Source organism: Oncorhynchus kisutch, linkage group LG29 (assembly GCF_002021735.2).
Source record: "Oncorhynchus kisutch isolate 150728-3 linkage group LG29, Okis_V2, whole genome shotgun sequence".
Classification (NCBI taxonomy): Eukaryota; Metazoa; Chordata; class Actinopteri; order Salmoniformes; family Salmonidae; genus Oncorhynchus; species Oncorhynchus kisutch.
This window is the reverse complement of record NC_034202.2, coordinates 43,662,305-43,680,140: the sequence shown is the minus strand read 5'-3', so window position 1 is coordinate 43,680,140 and position 17,836 is coordinate 43,662,305. Positions and strand designations below refer to the sequence as shown.

The 17,836-nt window shown below is 41.4% G+C and overlaps 1 long non-coding RNA gene across 1 annotated transcript in view; it reads right to left on the bottom strand.

Annotated features, from left to right (window-relative positions):
• LOC109884321 (uncharacterized) overlaps positions 1–16,232 on the bottom strand; it is a 28,057-nt gene extending 11,825 nt beyond the window's left edge. The window contains exon 1 of the long non-coding RNA XR_002254339.2: positions 15,963–16,232. This is a non-coding gene — a long non-coding RNA (uncharacterized LOC109884321). The remainder of the gene's footprint in view (positions 1–15,962) is intronic.
• Positions 16,233–17,836: the final 1,604 nt, after the last annotated feature.

Genomic DNA, 17,836 nt, shown 5'->3' with positions numbered 1-17,836 from the left:
GGTAGCCTACTGAACGGGGGGCCCCTGGTAATATTACGGGTAGCCTACTGAACGGGAGGCCCCTGGGAACATTACAGGTAGACTACTGAACGGGAGGCCCCTGGGAACATTACAGGTAGACTACTGAGGCTAAAATGTGAACATTTTCTAAAACCATACTTCATTGTTTTCAAACCTGAAATGTTTTTTAGAACTTCCTATTATGGAGGCATGTCTTGAAAATCTGTTGGCAATTTATGTTACGAAAGATGTAGGCAGTGCTCTAGTTTCCAGTTTGGGGAAGCATAACATTACAAGTTATCCTCACATTCCTACCACTCTTTGTATCAGTTCTGACTTTCTATATGGGCATTTGTCTATGAACAGTTTAATTTCAATAATAATTCATTAATTATTTTAGGTTTCTCAAATCATTGTCAAAGTGGTTCATCATAAAAATCTGAATTAAATTAATTACATTTTTTTAAACGTCAAAGTTAAAATTGAACTAAATGTGAGAGCACCAGCCATTTGGACACATTGATACACCGTGATCATTAAACGGCTAAAAGTGGCTAAATGAGAACTCAGAGATGCAGCCGTTGGCCAATAAGTTATAAACAAGTTGACAACTTAATAAATTAATAATAATAACAATAATAACAATGCAGCCGTTGGACAATAACTTGTTTATAACTTAACAACAACTTAATAAATTAATAACAATAACTTGTTTATAACTTAACTTAATAAATTAATAACAATAACTTGTTTATAACTTAACAACTTAATAAATTAATAACAATAACTTAATAATAACTTGTTTATAACTTAACAACAACTTAATAAATTAATAGCAATAACTTAATAATAACTTGTTTATAACTTAACAACTTAATAAATTAATAATAATAACTTAACAATAATAACTTAATCACTTTTTTATTGTCAACTAATTAATATACAAAGCAGACAAATAAAATAACTGGAAAATATCCTGATGAATTCTGTTATTAAGTAGTTATTAATTATTATTAATAACGTTTGTCTCTCTGCTCCGCCCGTCTGCCTCTCTTTCTAGTTGTCTATTTTTGACTTGAGCTTCTTCACTAGTGAAGTGCAATATTGTATCAAATCAATCAACTGGATCCATGAAGACGTCTGTAGAGAAACACCAGCCTGTTTCCAGACGTTCAGTTTCCTGCTCCAGTGAGCTTGGCACAGACAGCTGGGTTTTTTTGTGTTTTTTTGTTGCAAAGGGGAAAAGTATTTTATGCCTCTTTCCACTGGATATATATGGGATCATCAGATTATATTTTTGTCTTTTCGCATCGAGGCTTGGTGATTATCGAGGGGGAGATTGTTGGAAAGATTTTTTTTCTAAATAGACCTACTGAGGAACTCATTCACAATGGATGTAAAAAATTAAAATGTTTATTTTTTTTAATATATTTTTTAAAACTTTGTTGACTTACTGTGTGAGGTAAAGAAAAAAAAATGACAGAAGTTTTAGCTTATTACAATCAGATATCAAAACATCTTCAAAACGGGCACGTTCCTACGAGTGCTCTCTCTCCCTCAACATTAACAGCAGACCAGGTAGTGCTCTCTCTCCCTCAACATTAACAGCAGACCAGGTAGTGCTCTCTCTCCCTCAACATTAACAGCAGACCAGGTAGTGCTCTCTCTCCCTCAACATTAACAGCAGACCAGGTAGTGCTCTCTCTCCCTCAACATTAACAGCAGACCAGGTAGTGCTCTCTCTCCCTCAACATTAACAGCAGACCAGGTAGTGCTCTCTCTCCCTCAACATTAACAGCAGACCAGGTAGTGCTCTCTCTCCCTCAACATTAACAGCAGACCAGGTAGGCTACTTCTACGAGTGCTCTCTCTCCCTCAACATTAACAGCAGACCAGGTAGTGCTCTCTCTCCCTCAACATTAACAGCAGACCAGGTAGTGCTCTCTCTCCCTCAACATTAACAGCAGACCAGGTAGTGCTCTCTCTCCCTCAACATTAACAGCAGACCAGGTAGTGCTCTCTCTCCCTCAACATTAACAGCAGACCAGGTAGTGCTCTCTCTCCCTCAACATTAACAGCAGACCAGGTAGTGCTCTCTCTCCCTCAACATTAACAGCAGACCAGGTAGTGCTCTCTCTCCCTCAACATTAACAGCAGACCAGGTAGTGCTCTCTCTCCCTCAACATTAACAGCAGACCAGGTAGTGCTCTCTCTCCCTCAACATTAACAGCAGACCAGGTAGTGCTCTCTCTCCCTCAACATTAACAGCAGACCAGGTAGTGCTCTCTCTCCCTCAACATTAACAGCAGACCAGGTAGGCTACTTCTACTCGTGCTCTCTCTCCCTCAACATTAACAGCAGACCAGGTAGGCTACTTCTACGAGTGCTCTCTCTCCCTCAACATTAACAGCAGACCAGGTAGTGCTCTCTCTCCCTCAACATTAACAGCAGACCAGGTAGTGCTCTCTCTCCCTCAACATTAACAGCAGACCAGGTAGGCTACTTCTACGAGTGCTCTCTCTCCCTCAACATTAACAGCAGACCAGGTAGTGCTCTCTCTCCCTCAACATTAACAGCAGACCAGGTAGTGCTCTCTCTCCCTCAACATTAACAGCAGACCAGGTAGGCTACTTCTACGAGTGCTCTCTCTCCCTCAACATTAACAGCAGACCAGGTAGTGCTCTCTCTCCCTCAACATTAACAGCAGATCAGGTAGTGCTCTCTCTCCCTCAACATTAACAGCAGACCAGGTAGGCTACTTCTACGAGTGCTCTCTCTCCCTCAACATTAACAGCAGACCAGGTAGGCTACTTCTACGAGTGCTCTCTCTCCCTCAACATTAACAGCAGACCAGGTAGGCTACTTCTACGAGTGCTCTCTCTCCCTCAACATTAACAGCAGACCAGGTAGGCTACCTCTACGAGTGCTCTCTCTCCCTCAACATTAACAGCAGACCAGGTAGGCTACCTCTACGAGTGCTCTCTCTCCCTCAACATTAACAGCAGACCAGGTAGGCTACCTCTACGAGTGCTCTCTCTCCCTCAACATTAACAGCAGACCAGGTAGGCTACTTCTACGAGTGCTCAGACTCGTGCTCTCTCTCCCTCAACATTAACAGCAGACCAGGTAGGCTACTTCTACGAGTGCTCAGACTCGTGCTCTCTCTCCCTCAACATTAACAGCAGACCAGGTAGGCTACTTCTACGAGTGCTCAGACTCGTGCTCTCTCTCCCTCAACATTAACAGCAGACCAGGTAGGCTACTTCTACGAGTGCTCAGACTCGTGCTCTCTCTCCCTCAACATTAACAGCAGACCAGGTAGGCTACTTCTACGAGTGCTCAGACTCGTGCTCTCTCTCCCTCAACATTAACAGCAGACCAGGTAGGCTACTTCTACGAGTGCTCAGACTCGTGCTCTCTCTCCCTCAACATTAACAGCAGACCAGGTAGGCTACTTCTACGAGTGCTCAGACTCGTGCTCTCTCTCCCTCAACATTAACAGCAGACCAGGTAGGCTACTTCTACGAGTGCTCAGACTCGTGCTCTCTCTCCCTCAACATTAACAGCAGACCAGGTAGGCTACTTCTACGAGTGCTCAGACTCGTGCTCTCTCTCCCTCAACATTAACAAGACAGACACCAGACCCATGCTTGTTTCTCACACGGAGCAATACAAACAACAAGACAGACACCAGACCCATGCTTGTTTCTCACACGGAGCACTACAAACAACAAGACAGACACCAGACCCATCCTTGTTTCTCACACGGAGCACTACAAACAACAAGACAGACACCAGACCCATGCTTGTTCCTCACACGGAGCACTACAAACAACAAGACAGACACCAGACCCATGCTTGTTTCTCACACGGAGCACTACAAACAACAAGACAGACACCAGACCCATGCTTGTTCCTCACACGGAGCACTACAAACAACAAGACAGACAAAATGGACAAGTCATATTAGCAACTTTTCCTAGTCTATTTTCTTTTTTTATGGAAAAGACCAGGTAGTTAATTGAATATTCTTGTGGCGTTAATCATACAGTACATTGTTTCTTTGAGCCTGAGGATTTAATTAGGATTTTTAGGATTTATAGGATTTTTTTACTTGTTTCTAAAAAAAAAAGAGTTGCGTGTCGTCGCCGCCGTCGCCCCATCTCTGTCATATACACTGACATTAGGAGTTCATTTCCCTTTTCTCCCCACATAATAATAACAGTTTGGTAAATGTTTGAAAATGAAGTGTTAAAAAGCGGTTTTATTACGGGAGTTGAAAGTTCAGATGAATTAGCATCGTCTCTAACGTCTGTCATTCTGAACAGCGTAGGTGGACGACCCCTAATGGGTCACACACACCCCGAATGGGTCTGGTAAATCAAACATTGAAATTGAAAAACTTCCTGGTCACGTTGTCCGGTGCCACATTTTCCTAACAGGAACCCTGACCCCCCCCCCCCCCCCCCCCCACACACACACACACACCACTCAGCAGAAGTAGACACACACCACTCAGAACACACACCACTCAGAACACACACACACACACCACTCAGAACACACACACACCACTCAGAACACACACACACACACACCACTCAGAACACACACACACCACTCAGAACACACACACACACACACACCACTCAGAACACACACCACTCAGAACACACACGCACACCACTCAGAACACACACCACTCAGAACACACACACACACACACACACACACACTCAGAACACACATACAACTCACCACATTTAATTAGCCTACTGAGAACTAACATACACATAACTCAGCTAACACTAATTAATTCTCTATTACTGAACGCTGCTGAGATTAAGTGGTATGTAGACCACAATGGAGAGGAGTGTGTGTGTGTGTGTGTGTGTGTGTGTGTGTGTGTGTGCGCGCTCTCTCTCTCTCTCTCAGGTTAATAAGGGTGAGGAGGTTAGAGGACTAACTGAAGGTTTATCAGGGTGGTCGTGACATTTTGTCAGCCGGTGATTTGACAATTCAAAATGACTGCCGGTCTCACTGTAACTGACCGTGAATTAACATAAAGACAATTAACATCTCCTGGCTTCAACACGTCGTCTTCAATCCACCGATGCTGAACTTTGGAACATCTACATATTAAAAAGACTAATAAATCCATGTAATATAACCTACACCTTCACAATAAATCCATGATTTATTTTAGACAGGTCTAAGGAAACATGACATGAAGAAAAAGTAGTTAATTTCAGAAGAACAGAATAACATACTCTTGAGTTGTCCTGATCTGCCTATGCCATATGGCCGTGGGCTGCACCTGTACCGAATAAAACAGGTGTAGACCTTATATTGAAATGCTTACTTACGAGCTCTTAAACAACAATGCTTTAAGGAGTTCCGAAAAATAAGTGTTAAGTAAAAAAAAAATGTAAAAAGTAACAAATAATTAAAATGGCAGGAGTAAAATAACAAGAGGGGCTATATACAGGGTATTACGGTAGAGTCAATGTGGAGGCTATATACAGGGTATTACGGTAGAGTCAATGTGGAGGCTATATACAGGGTATTACGGTAGAGTCAATGTGGAGGCTATATACAGGGTATTACAGTAGAGTCAATGTGGAGGCTATATACAGGGTATTACAGTAGAGTCAATGTGGAGGCTATATACAGGGTATTACAGTAGAGTCAATGTGGAGGCTATATACAGGGTATTACGGTAGAGTCAATGTGGAGGCTATATACAGGGTATTACGGTAGAGTCAATGTGGAGGCTATATACAGGGTATTACAGTAGAGTCAATGTGGAGGCTATATACAGGGTATTACGGTACAGAGTCAATGTGGAGGCTATATACAGGGTATTACAGTAGAGTCAATGTGGAGGCTATATACAGGTGTACCGGTACAGAGTCAATGTGCGGGGGCACCGGTTAGAGATAAGAGGGGTCTGGGTAGGCCAGATTTGCTTAGAATTCCCATGACATTAAATGTATTATTTTATAGTAAGAACAATTTATTTGAACATAGCTGAATACAATAGAAAGGATATTTTTTTCCCAAAAACAAATTGAGGGAGTGCGCACTATTCTTCTGGGCTAGGAGCGATGCTTTGGAATGAGTCGGTTAATTAAGTTATAATACGTCATGCACAAGTGATAATATTGGCACCCATTAGACTGTTCTCTATACTTAATTAAAAATGTGTGAAATTATAGGACTATTTCTGTCTGTAGTAAAAGCCCTTTTGTGGGGAAAAACTCATTCTGGTTGGCTGGGCCTGGCTCCCAAGTGGGTGGACCTAAGCCCTCCCAGGTCCACCCATGGTTGCACCCTGGGCCCAGTCATGTGAAATCTCCCGTTAGAAGTTATCACATTCTTTTGGGGGGGGGGGGGGGGGGCACCTACAGTAGCAAAAGCGCTAGCAGTGTTTCGGTGCTTTACACTGTACATGTGATGGCAGCGTTTGCAAAACAAATGCCAACTCAATGGATACAAAACATCGGATATCAGTCTGCCAGGTAGGCCTTCTTTGCTGTCAACACTTAAGTTGAGAAGTTAGTTTGGGGAAAGCCTTTACTGTTTTGGCATTCATCGAACTTGATCCGTTTTCTATTATAACAAATAAATATATAAATAAATGAGTTTGAGAAAAAAATTACTCAGGAACCTATTTTAAAAAACAGCAAGAAAAAAAAGGATTTGGCCCACCCAAAAAAAGGATTTGGCCCACCCAAAAAAAGGATTTGGCCCACCCAAAAAAAGGATTTGGCCCACCCAAAAAAAGGATTTGGCCCACCCAAAAAAAGGATTTGGCCCACCCAAAAAAAGGATTTGGCCCACCCAAAAAAAGGATTTGGCCCACCCAAAAAAAGGATTTGGCCCACCCTAAAAGGATTTGGCCCACCCAAAAAGGATTTGGCCCACCCAAAAATTGCGGCTGACTGTTGACATTCTAACAACATTACACCCTTCTTTAGATCTGAAGGAAAACCTGAAGCCTTTGATTGTTTGCTCATTATTTATAAATCTGATACTGCCAAGTTAAAATGCTATTGGTGTTTAGAGGGTAGATCATTATAGGATACTGGCTCCTTGCTCAGCCTAGTGGTTAGAGTGTAGAGGCGGCAGGTAGCCTAGTGGTTAGAGTGTAGAGGCGGCAGGTAGCCTAGTGGTTAGAGCGTAGAGGAGACAGGTAGCCTAGTGGTTAGAGCGTAGAGACAGGTAGCCTAGTGGTTAGAGTGTAGGGGCGGCAGGGTAGCCTAGTGGTTAGAGTGTAGAGGCGGCAGGTAGCCTAGTGGTTAGAGTGTAGAGGTGGCAGGTAGTCTAGTGGTTAGAGCGTAGAGGAGACAGGTAGCCTAGTGGTTAGAGCGTAGAGGAGACAGGTAGCCTAGTGGTTAGAGTGTTGGGGCGGCAGGTAGCCTAGTGGTTAGAGTGTAGAGGCGGCAGGGTAGCCTAGTGGTTAGAGCGTTGGATTAGTAACCGAAAGGTTGCAAGTTCAAATCCCCGAGCTGACAAGGTACAAATCTGTCGTTCTGCCCCTGAACAAGGCAGTTAACCCACTGTTCCTAGGCCGTCATTGAAAATAAGAATTTGTTCCTAACTGACTTGCCTGGTTAAATAAAAAAGGTACAATTTTAATAAAGTAGCCTCGTTTTAGAACGGACCCCCGCGATACGCTTAATGAATGGACAAATGCGGCTACAAGATAGAAAGGAACAACAAACAAACAAACAAACCATTTAGGTATTTTGAACGTGAGCCTAAAGGGCTAGAATCGAGACATTTTCTCCTGAGGAAAGAGCTACATTGGACCTGTATATGAAGTAGAAGGGTTGAGGGAGACTCTCTCTCTCTCTCTCCTTGCAGTGTTGGCCTAGGGCGGGAACCAACCCCTGGCCTGGACACTAATTACATAGCCTGGTTTATGACTCAACTGGTGTTCTAAAATAAAGAAAAGACCAAGCTCTCAGAATGTAGTGAGTTTAGCCAGTGGACATATTGAGGAGTGGTTGTTTTTCTTAAGTAGTCATGTTGGTTGGTTGGTTGGTTGGTTGCAGCCTGGGTGGTCATTTTATTTGGATGTCAATAGGATAAAAATGGTTATTACGCATTATAATGTAAGGACACAAAAACACTGATGTATTCACTGTAGCAGACAGACAGATGCAGACAGGCAGGCAGGCAGGCAGACAGGCAGACAGGCAGACGCAGACAGGCAGACGCAGACAGGCAGACAGACAGAGACGCAGGCAGGGAGCTGCTGGTGAAAAGAGCAACGTGGCGATATGATGATGAGCCAACCACTGATCCAGGACAGGGGTGCATTCATTAGTAGGACACTGTTGCAAAACGTTTGCTTCTGTTTGGTTTCTAGTGAATGCACCCAAAGGCCTGCCTGACGACATTTGCATGTCTAATCATTTAAAAACAACAGAACCTTTTCTGATCTTTTCAAACGGCCCGACAAAAAGTCCTACTTACTGTGGAATAAAAATCGACAGAAACAATTAGGCAATACAAAAGAGACAGAGAGAGAGAGCGAGAGAGAGAAAGAGAGAGAGAGAGCGAGAGAGAGAACGAGAGCGAGAACGAGAGCGAGAGCAAGAGAGAGAGCGAGAGAGAGAGAAGAGTGGCCCTCTACATTAAACAGAAGATAGCCTAGTTGTGTCCTTTCAGCAAGGCTGTTTCTGTCCCGTCACTATGACAACCGCTCGGGACACTCCATGTCTCAGGAGGACTGGTGTGCAGCTGATAGACAATCTCAATAATAAACACTCTGCATGAGATTACCATCAATGGTGGGACAGAAAAACGATTGAATTGCCAAGGCCTACTCTTTAACAGACGGGGGTGGTGTATGTAGTTATACGGTTTCAGCTTTAAAAAATATATATATATATTTTTAAAAATTAAAGAGGCAAACTGCAGTTGTTACTGATTTCAGATCAGCTCGTCTTTAAAGCACAGAGCTGTAGGGAACCCCATCATTAACTATAACTGACTTCAGATCAGCTTGTCTCTAAAGCATAGAGCAGTATGGAACCCCATCATTAACTATAACTGACTTCAGATCAGCTTGTCTCTAAAGCATAGAGCAGTAGGGAACCCCATCACTAACTATAACTGACTTCAGATCAGCTTGTCTCTAAAGCATAGAGCAGTATGGAACCCCATCACTAACTATAACTGACTTCAGAACAGCTGGTCTTTAAAAAGGCAATATGCAGTTGCTGCATCTATTTTGGGACTAAATGAATGACATGTACACATTAGATTCTTGAAGAATATAACTTAGAAATGCCTCAAGAGCTTAGTTCCACTGTCATTTAACATCAGAACCCAACAAACATATATAAGCTTATTTTACTCCATTGTTTGTAAACCAAAATAACTGTAAAACAATATATAGCATCAAAACACGGTTAAAACTATAAAATGTTGATGTCATGGATGGTCAGTCCTTGAATCCATAGCGCCGTCTATGAGTTTGAGAGTGGTTACATTTCTTCTGCCCCAGCTTTTTACAGAAACGTGCAGGAGGAAGATTGTTTGTTATTGTTTCAACTGCTGATTGGCCACTTTTAAAGAAAAACATCACAAGTGGTTAAAGAGAGACGAGATAGGCTTCCCACAACAACAACAACAATATATATATATATTTTGTAGGCCATTGATTTAGATACATTTAGGCATCATTGTAGTGCTTCGCAAGGTAAAATGGAACAATCAAAATGATTGGTCGCTACAGGTAACTACCAACACAGCGTCTTAATAGGCTGTTGGACCACCACGAGCCACCACAACAGCTTCAATGCACCTTGGCATGCATTCTACAAGAGTCTGGAACTCTATTGGAGAGACGTGACAACATTCTTCCACGAGAAATTCCATCATTTGGTGTTTTGTTGATTGGTCTTAGGTGCCGCTACAGAATCTACTGTAAGTGGACTCTTTCAAAGTCACCGAGATCTCTTCTTCTAGCCATGGTAGCTAAAATAATGAGCAACGTGGCTTTAAAAAAATATTTTTCTATACATAACCCTAAGCATGATGGGATGTAGTTAATAAAGCTGTCGTACCTGTAGTTAATAAAGCTGTCGTACCTGTAGTTAATAAAGCTGTCGTACCTGTAGTTAATAAAGCTGTCGTACCTGTAGTTAATAAAGCTGTCGTACCTGTAGTTAATAAAGCTGTCGTACCTGTAGTTAATAAAGCTGTCGTACCTGTAGTTAATAAAGCTGTCGTACCTGTAGTTAATAAAGCTGTCGTACCTGTAGTTAATAAAGCTGTCGTACCTGTAGTTAATAAAGCTATCGTACAGGGCCCCACATTAACGCTTGTCCTCTTGTCTGGAACAAGTTTTTTTAAAATAAAATAAAAAATTGTAGGACAACAAGAAGAAGTTTAATTTGTCTGAATGGATAAGTAACAGAAATATCTATTATTATTATTATTATTATTATTATTATATCTATTGTTATTTTTTAAATCACAACTTAAATCAATTACTCCATTCAGAATTTGATCAGAAAGACCAACAATGGAATAACATTAAGATGTATTTGTCATGTAGATAAATAAGCCTACATGTCATAGTGTAGGTGATATGCACAATGGTTACACATGTCATAGTGTAGGTGATATGCACAATGGTTACATCCTACACATGTCATAGTGTAGGTGATATGCACAATGGTTACATCCTACACATGTCATAGTGTAGGTGATATGCACAATGGTTACACATGTCATAGTGTAGATGATATGCACAATGGTTACATCCTACACATGTCATAGTGTAGGTGATATGCACAATGGTTACATCCTACACATGTCATAGTGTAGGTGATATGCACAATGGTTACACATGTCATAGTGTAGATGATATGCACAATGGTTACATCCTACACATGTCATAGTGTAGGTGATATGCACAATGGTTACATCCTACACATGTCATAGTGTAGGTGATATGCACAATGGTTACATCCTACACATGTCATAGTGTAGGTGATATGCACAATGGTTACACATGTCATAGTGTAGATGATATGCACAATGGTTACATCCTACACATGTCATAGTGTAGATGATATGCACAATGGTTACATCCTACACATGTCATAGTGTAGATGATATGCACAATGGTTACATCCTACACATGTCATAGTGTAGGTGATATGCACAATGGTTACATCCTACACATGTCATAGTGTAGGTGATATGCACAATGGTTACATCCTACACATGTCATAGTGTAGGTGATATGCACAATGGTTACATCCTACACATGTCATAGTGTAGGTGATATGCACAATGGTTACATCCTACACATGTCATAGTGTAGGTGATATGCACAATGGTTACATCCTACACATGTCATAGTGTAGGTGATATGCACAATGGTTACATCCTACACATGTCATAGTGTAGGTGATATGCACAATGGTTACATCCTACACATGTCATAGTGTAGGTGATATGCACAATGGTTACATCCTACACATGTCATAGTGTAGGTGATATGCACAATGGTTACATCCTACACATGTCATAGTGTAGATGATATGCACAATGGTTACATCCTACACATGTCATAGTGTAGATGATATGCACAATGGTTACATCCTACACATGTCATAGTGTAGGTGATATGCACAATGGTTACATCCTACACATGTCATAGTGTAGGTGATATGCACAATGGTTACATCCTACACATGTCATAGTGTAGGTGATATGCACAATGGTTACATCCTACACATGTCATAGTGTAGGTGATATGCACAATGGTTACATCCTACACATGTCATAGTGTAGGTGATATGCACAATGGTTACATCCTACACATGTCATAGTGTAGGTGATATGCACAATGGTTACATCCTACACATGTCATAGTGTAGGTGATATGCACAATGGTTACATCCTACACATGTCATAGTGTAGGTGATATGCACAATGGTTACATCCTACACATGTCATAGTGTAGGTGATATGCACAATGGTTACATCCTACACATGTCATAGTGTAGGTGATATGCACAACGGTTACATCCTACACATGTCATAGTGTAGGTGATATGCACAACGGTTACATCCTACACATGTCATAGTGTAGGTGATATGCACAATGGTTACATCCTACACATGTCATAGTGTAGATGATATGCACAATGGTTACATCCTACACATGTCATAGTGTAGATGATATGCACAATGGTTACATCCTACATGTCCAAACCTATGCTGACATAAGGGAGGCGCCAGATAAATGTAACCAAATTAGAGACCCACAGTGGAAGTGTCAAAATACCCATGAAACCTATTTCAGTCAAACAGGGAAATGGTTACAATAGTTTTTCCTCTGGCGTAAAATGTCGATAACCATGTAAATCTCTCTGGTACAAGGTGGCTTTCATTAATATATTTGCCTCTATTTACTCTCAGATTCTAAAATGCTAATTTGCATCAATGTAGACATGTCACGTATAACTACAAATCCCTGCAAGCCATCTCTAGCAGACACCTTTGCTGACAGGTGTCGCGTAAATTTAAAACTTGCACAAAACAGAAAACAGAAACAAAACAGTACAAAGAATGTACAAATATTTAGCCAATTGATTCATCACTACATTAAGCTACCAGAAAGTTCATCCAGACTCTTACCTTTGCCTCGATTCGGCAGTCTCGTTCAGGTCATCCAGATCATTTGTAGTTCTTTATGATAGCCACATTAGCAGCTAATTAGCATTGAATCTTTGAGAGGGTAAATACAGGCGAATATATTGATAAAAGTCACCTTGTCGTGGAGAGATTTACACGGTTATCAAAATATCACACCAGGGTAAGCCTAGACAAAACACAGCCCTTATTTCAATTGTTTCTAAAAATCCCCTAAGGGGAAAATGCGGCTCGGTCATGCTGACTGGCTGAGCCTGGCTCCCAAGGGGTGGGCCCATGCCCTCATCCCTGCCAAGTAATGTGAAATCCATAGATAAGGGTCTATGTTTTGTTCATTTTAGGGATACACGATATATATCGCGGAATCGACCGATGTCTAGTTTAACGTCGATGTGCAAAACCGATGACAAAGCTGAAGTGCCTATATAACACCACGTAAAATGTCAAAGCTGTACAACAAACAACAAAAGTCTGCAAACACCGGCCACGAACGACCTGTTTACAATACCGCGTTGGTAATAAAGCCCTTATTAGCTTTAGCGTGGTACCTAGCTAGCTTTAGCGTGGTACCTAGCTAGCTTTAGCGTGGTACCTAGCTAGCTTTAGCGTGGTACCTAGCTAGCTTTAGCGTGGTACCTAGCTAGCTTTAGCGTGGTACCTAGCTAGCTTTAGCGTGGTACCTAGCTAGCTTTAGCGTGGTACCTAGCTAGCTTTAGCGTGGTACCTAGCTAGCTTTAGCTTGGTACCTAGCTAGCTTTAGCGTGGTACCTAGCTAGCTTTAGCGTGGTACCTAGCTAGCTTTAGCGTGGTACCTAGCTAGCTTTAGCTTGGTACCTAGCTAGCTTTAGCGTGGTACCTAGCTAGCACCAATACAACCAGCCTGAAAACAATCACCAGTAGAACCTGCAGTCATTTTCATTATTCTTAGCAATGATTTAGGAATCCTTGTGAGTTAAGTATTAGCTAGGTTGTCACTTGTTGTTTGCTTATTGAAATTGAACTTCAGTTCTTGAAAATAAATTCCTAGCCAGCTACTTAACCCTGTTGCCCAAAACTTCCATTATAAAAAGAGCCAGCTAGCTTCATCTGGCTAGTGACGCTCGACCAGACCGGGTTATGTGTTGTGAAGCTAGCCACAATAAGGATTAGGCACAATAGTGGAATTTGCAGTTTGACTTCAAAACAAAAGTGTCATTGACAGTGATGCAAATGAATACAAATAGTAGAATTATGCCATACCTTTATTTTGAAGGCTAACCACATAGTATTGTGGCTAATCCTTATTGTGGCTAGCTTCACATATATGGGTCCAACCACCATTAATCAAATGAGAACTGACTTATTAATTAGGGCTATTTTAGATGACACCTAGCTATATAGCTAGCTAACTATAGCTACTGAAACAGATGTCGTTTTGCTATGTTTTTGGGGAAGAACATTGTTTGCTAGCTAGCTTTTTTATATGACCAGCACTGTAGGTGCGCGAGACAACTTTACCAGCATCACAGCATACGTGTCGATGAATCGTTGTGACATAAAATACGAGTGATATAATAACTACGGAAAAAATGTGACATGCAGTCATATTCAGGTCCTGATTGGCTGATTGGTCAACAAGCTTATTTGACACGCCATAGCAAAGACCCAAACGGCATTCCATAGGGATCCTGGTTGAGAATGAAACGACTGAACAAACGAACAACGAAACAGCACAGCAATTAAGTGAAAGAAATACGTTTTGATTATGTTTTACTGGCAATGGGGACCTACGCAAATGCCAAGAAAATAAAGTTTTGGCCAGTGTGGTGTGTGTAACCTTTATTTAACTAGGCAAGAACAAATTCTTATTTACAATGGACGGCCTGCCCCGGGCGACGTTGAGCCAATTGTGCGCCGCCCTATAGGACTCGCACCGCCCTATGGTACTCCTAATCATGGCTGGATGTGATATCACTGCTGTGATATAGACAGGATTTGAACCAGGGTGTCTGTAGTGACGCCTCTAGCACTGAGATGCAGTGCCTTAGACCGCTGTGATACAGCTTGGATTTGAACCAGGGTGTCTGTAGTGACGCCTCTAGCACTGAGATGCAGTGCCTTGGACCGCTGCGATACAGCCTGGAATCGAACCGGGGTCTGTAGTGACGCCTCTAGTACTGAGATGCAGTGCCTTAGACCACTGCGTCCATGTGTTAACTAATGATTAAAAGGCCAATATAAAATTTTAAACATCGGTATCGTTTTTTTTTTTGGGAAAGGTAAATATCGATGTCGGACAACAATGTCACATCATCACTAGTTTATATTTATGTTCAGTATCTAGGGTTCAGTTCAGCACAAAGGTCAAGTTCATTTATATTGGATATTTGGTTCTCTCGTCTGTATCTATTGAACCAAGTATGCCATGACAATGAAAATGGTATTCTGAATCAGGGTTTCAAGATGAAGAACAATCAACACATTGAGTGTGAATTTTGTACTTAAAAAATAAATAGGGTTTCAATATTTAACTCCAATTCACAGACAAAAAGTGTTGATTGTTCATGCTTGGTTCAATAGCTATTAACGAGAGAACCGAATATCCTATATCAAACTAACTTTACCTTGGTGCTGAACCAAACCACATACCTACTGGCTCTCTAAAAACTCGGGTAAACAATACTTTTCTGTGGATCTTTTGTCTCAAATTTCGAATTGCTAAAGGACAAACCACACAGACAGCCTGTAGAGTCATTTTAAATATGTATTCAACGTTATGGCTTGTAATGATAATTTACACGATTTTTCCCTTCGTCTCAGGCTGTATATACACCAATTAATTGCGTATTTGAGCCTGATTAAATCAGTCTAAACTGGCACCAGTAAGACAGACAGGTGCGGCGCAGGTGAATTTCAACAGGTAACGTTTGCAGCGGTGACATACAGACTGGCCGGTTCTAGCGTATTACCCGCAAAAAGAAAGCTTTCTACAAATCCTTTAGCTAGCAAAAAAGCCCATGTTATAAAATGTCTAAGGAAATGAGCTAGCATCCAAAGACAGATGACATCTCGAAAATGCAATTGCGTCGCAGGCTATAACGTCGTTGAAGTCAATGAATAACCAAGGTACGGTTTGGGAAACAGGTCGGTAAAAAGGCCTGGATAACTAGTTAGTTACCCAGCTAACGTTACCTAACTGTTGACCCAGATCAGCATCTATACACAGTTCTCTTAACAAACCAGCTAACTAGGTGCTTTCAAATGTGTCCGAAAACAGAGGCTGTAATGGTTCTTACCTGCTGGAGCTTTTGTCTTGAATGAGCTATTCGGCTGAACGTCAGTGCTTTCCAGTTCATGCACGGCTTCGTCGATATACGTGTCGGTCAGTCCTGGGGGAAAAAAATGACAAAGATTGAATTTATGAACCGATGACAGATTCAGTCTGATTTCAGTGTTGTCTTATGACATGGCTGATCACTCTCCGGCGTGTTGTTTGTACAGAGAGCTCCCAGCCCCGCTTTTTTTTTCCCAGGCTAGGAATGCCTCCCGGAAGTGACGACATTTCAGCACCTTTTTTTTTCCGGACAGCGTGGTGCGCGATCACGGACTACTATGTGCGTGCACTTCGATTATTCCGCGAATGAACAGCTAGGGGGCAGTGCTGGTTCGTGTTTGAAAGAACTGGGACAACAACACATCCAATTCAGTCAAACAAGAAGAGGAGATGACTGATTGTTGGCTACAGTATGCAAGAGACAGAAACAAAGAAACAAGCACACAACAGAGACACTTTTAGACAGGCTGCCCAATTCTGATCAATTTTTTTTTTTTGGACGAATCAGATCAGCTCTGAAAAAGATCTGATGTGACAAGTTCTGTTGTGATTGGTCAAAAGACCAAGTGGGGGGGGGGGGGGGGGGATCAGAATTGAGCTCCCTGTCTAGACACAGATAGGCAGATAGAAATACACACACGAAAGAGAGTAGGCTACATGTATAATTTTGGTCAGCGGGTGTCAGTGTTACTTTAGAAATCAGGTAGTAGGCCATAAATGACCGTTATCTCTCTCAATTCAATTCAATTCAATTCAAGGGCTTTATTGGCATGGGAAACATGTGTTAACATTGCCAAAGCAAGTGAGGTAGATAATATATAAAGTGAATATATAAAGTGAAATAAACAATAAAAATGAACAGTAAACATCACACATACAGAAGTCTCTCTCTCTCTCTCTCTCTCTCCCTCTCTGTGTGTCTGATGGAGTCCATTATATAATATGTTTTGCTATTCTTTAAATCAGTGGATAACATTGAAATACAGTAGAAACTGTAGCAGGGGGACTAATCCTGCTACGCATCCAAGTCCAGTGGGGTAAATCTGCCAACTCACCTGGGTAGAGTGTGATTATAAAAATGAAATCCGAACATCAGATAGGAACACTAGTTTCCTCTAAATTGTATTATTTGCTGATGTGTGCTTTCAGAGTGTTTTTTTGGGCAGTGGTTGATTTGACCGCAACCGTGACTAGCCCTCTGACTATGGTTGCCCTCTCACGGTCCGTCCGTACGGTAAGGAAAGTGATTCAGGCTTAAGTCAAAACAGACCCTGAAGATGATTGGTTGGAAAAAAAACAGGAAGTGCTGAATCGTCTGGATCCTTGATGACAACTGGGCCTTTACTCAATTGGAATGCTCAACTCCTGCGTCCTTTTTCCTCAAACGTCTCTGTCCTCCTTTTTTAAAAAGGTCAAAGGTAATCTAGGAGAGGGAAAGTGGACGAAAATGCACTTGTATGAAATGAGACTCTCCTCCACTGGTACCTCGTGAGGCAAATTACATTTACATGATGTAATCTCAAAATAAAGTGATTTTAAAAAATGATGTAGTTAGTTCTGCAAGATATTTTATTGAAAAATAATTAGTAGCATATTTTCTCTCTTTTTTTTTTACCTGAATGTTTTTCTCCTCCGACAGTAAAACCCACTCTTAGAAAAAAATTGTTCCGTTATAGATCTGAAAAGGGTTCTTTCGCTTGCTTCATATATAGAACCCTTTTATTGAGTTCTCTGATCAGAACCATAGAGGTTCTTCTTCACTGAACCCAAATGGTTCCAAATGGTGCCATTTATGATTTATTAAATGGTAATATTTTTTTTTTACAATGAATATAA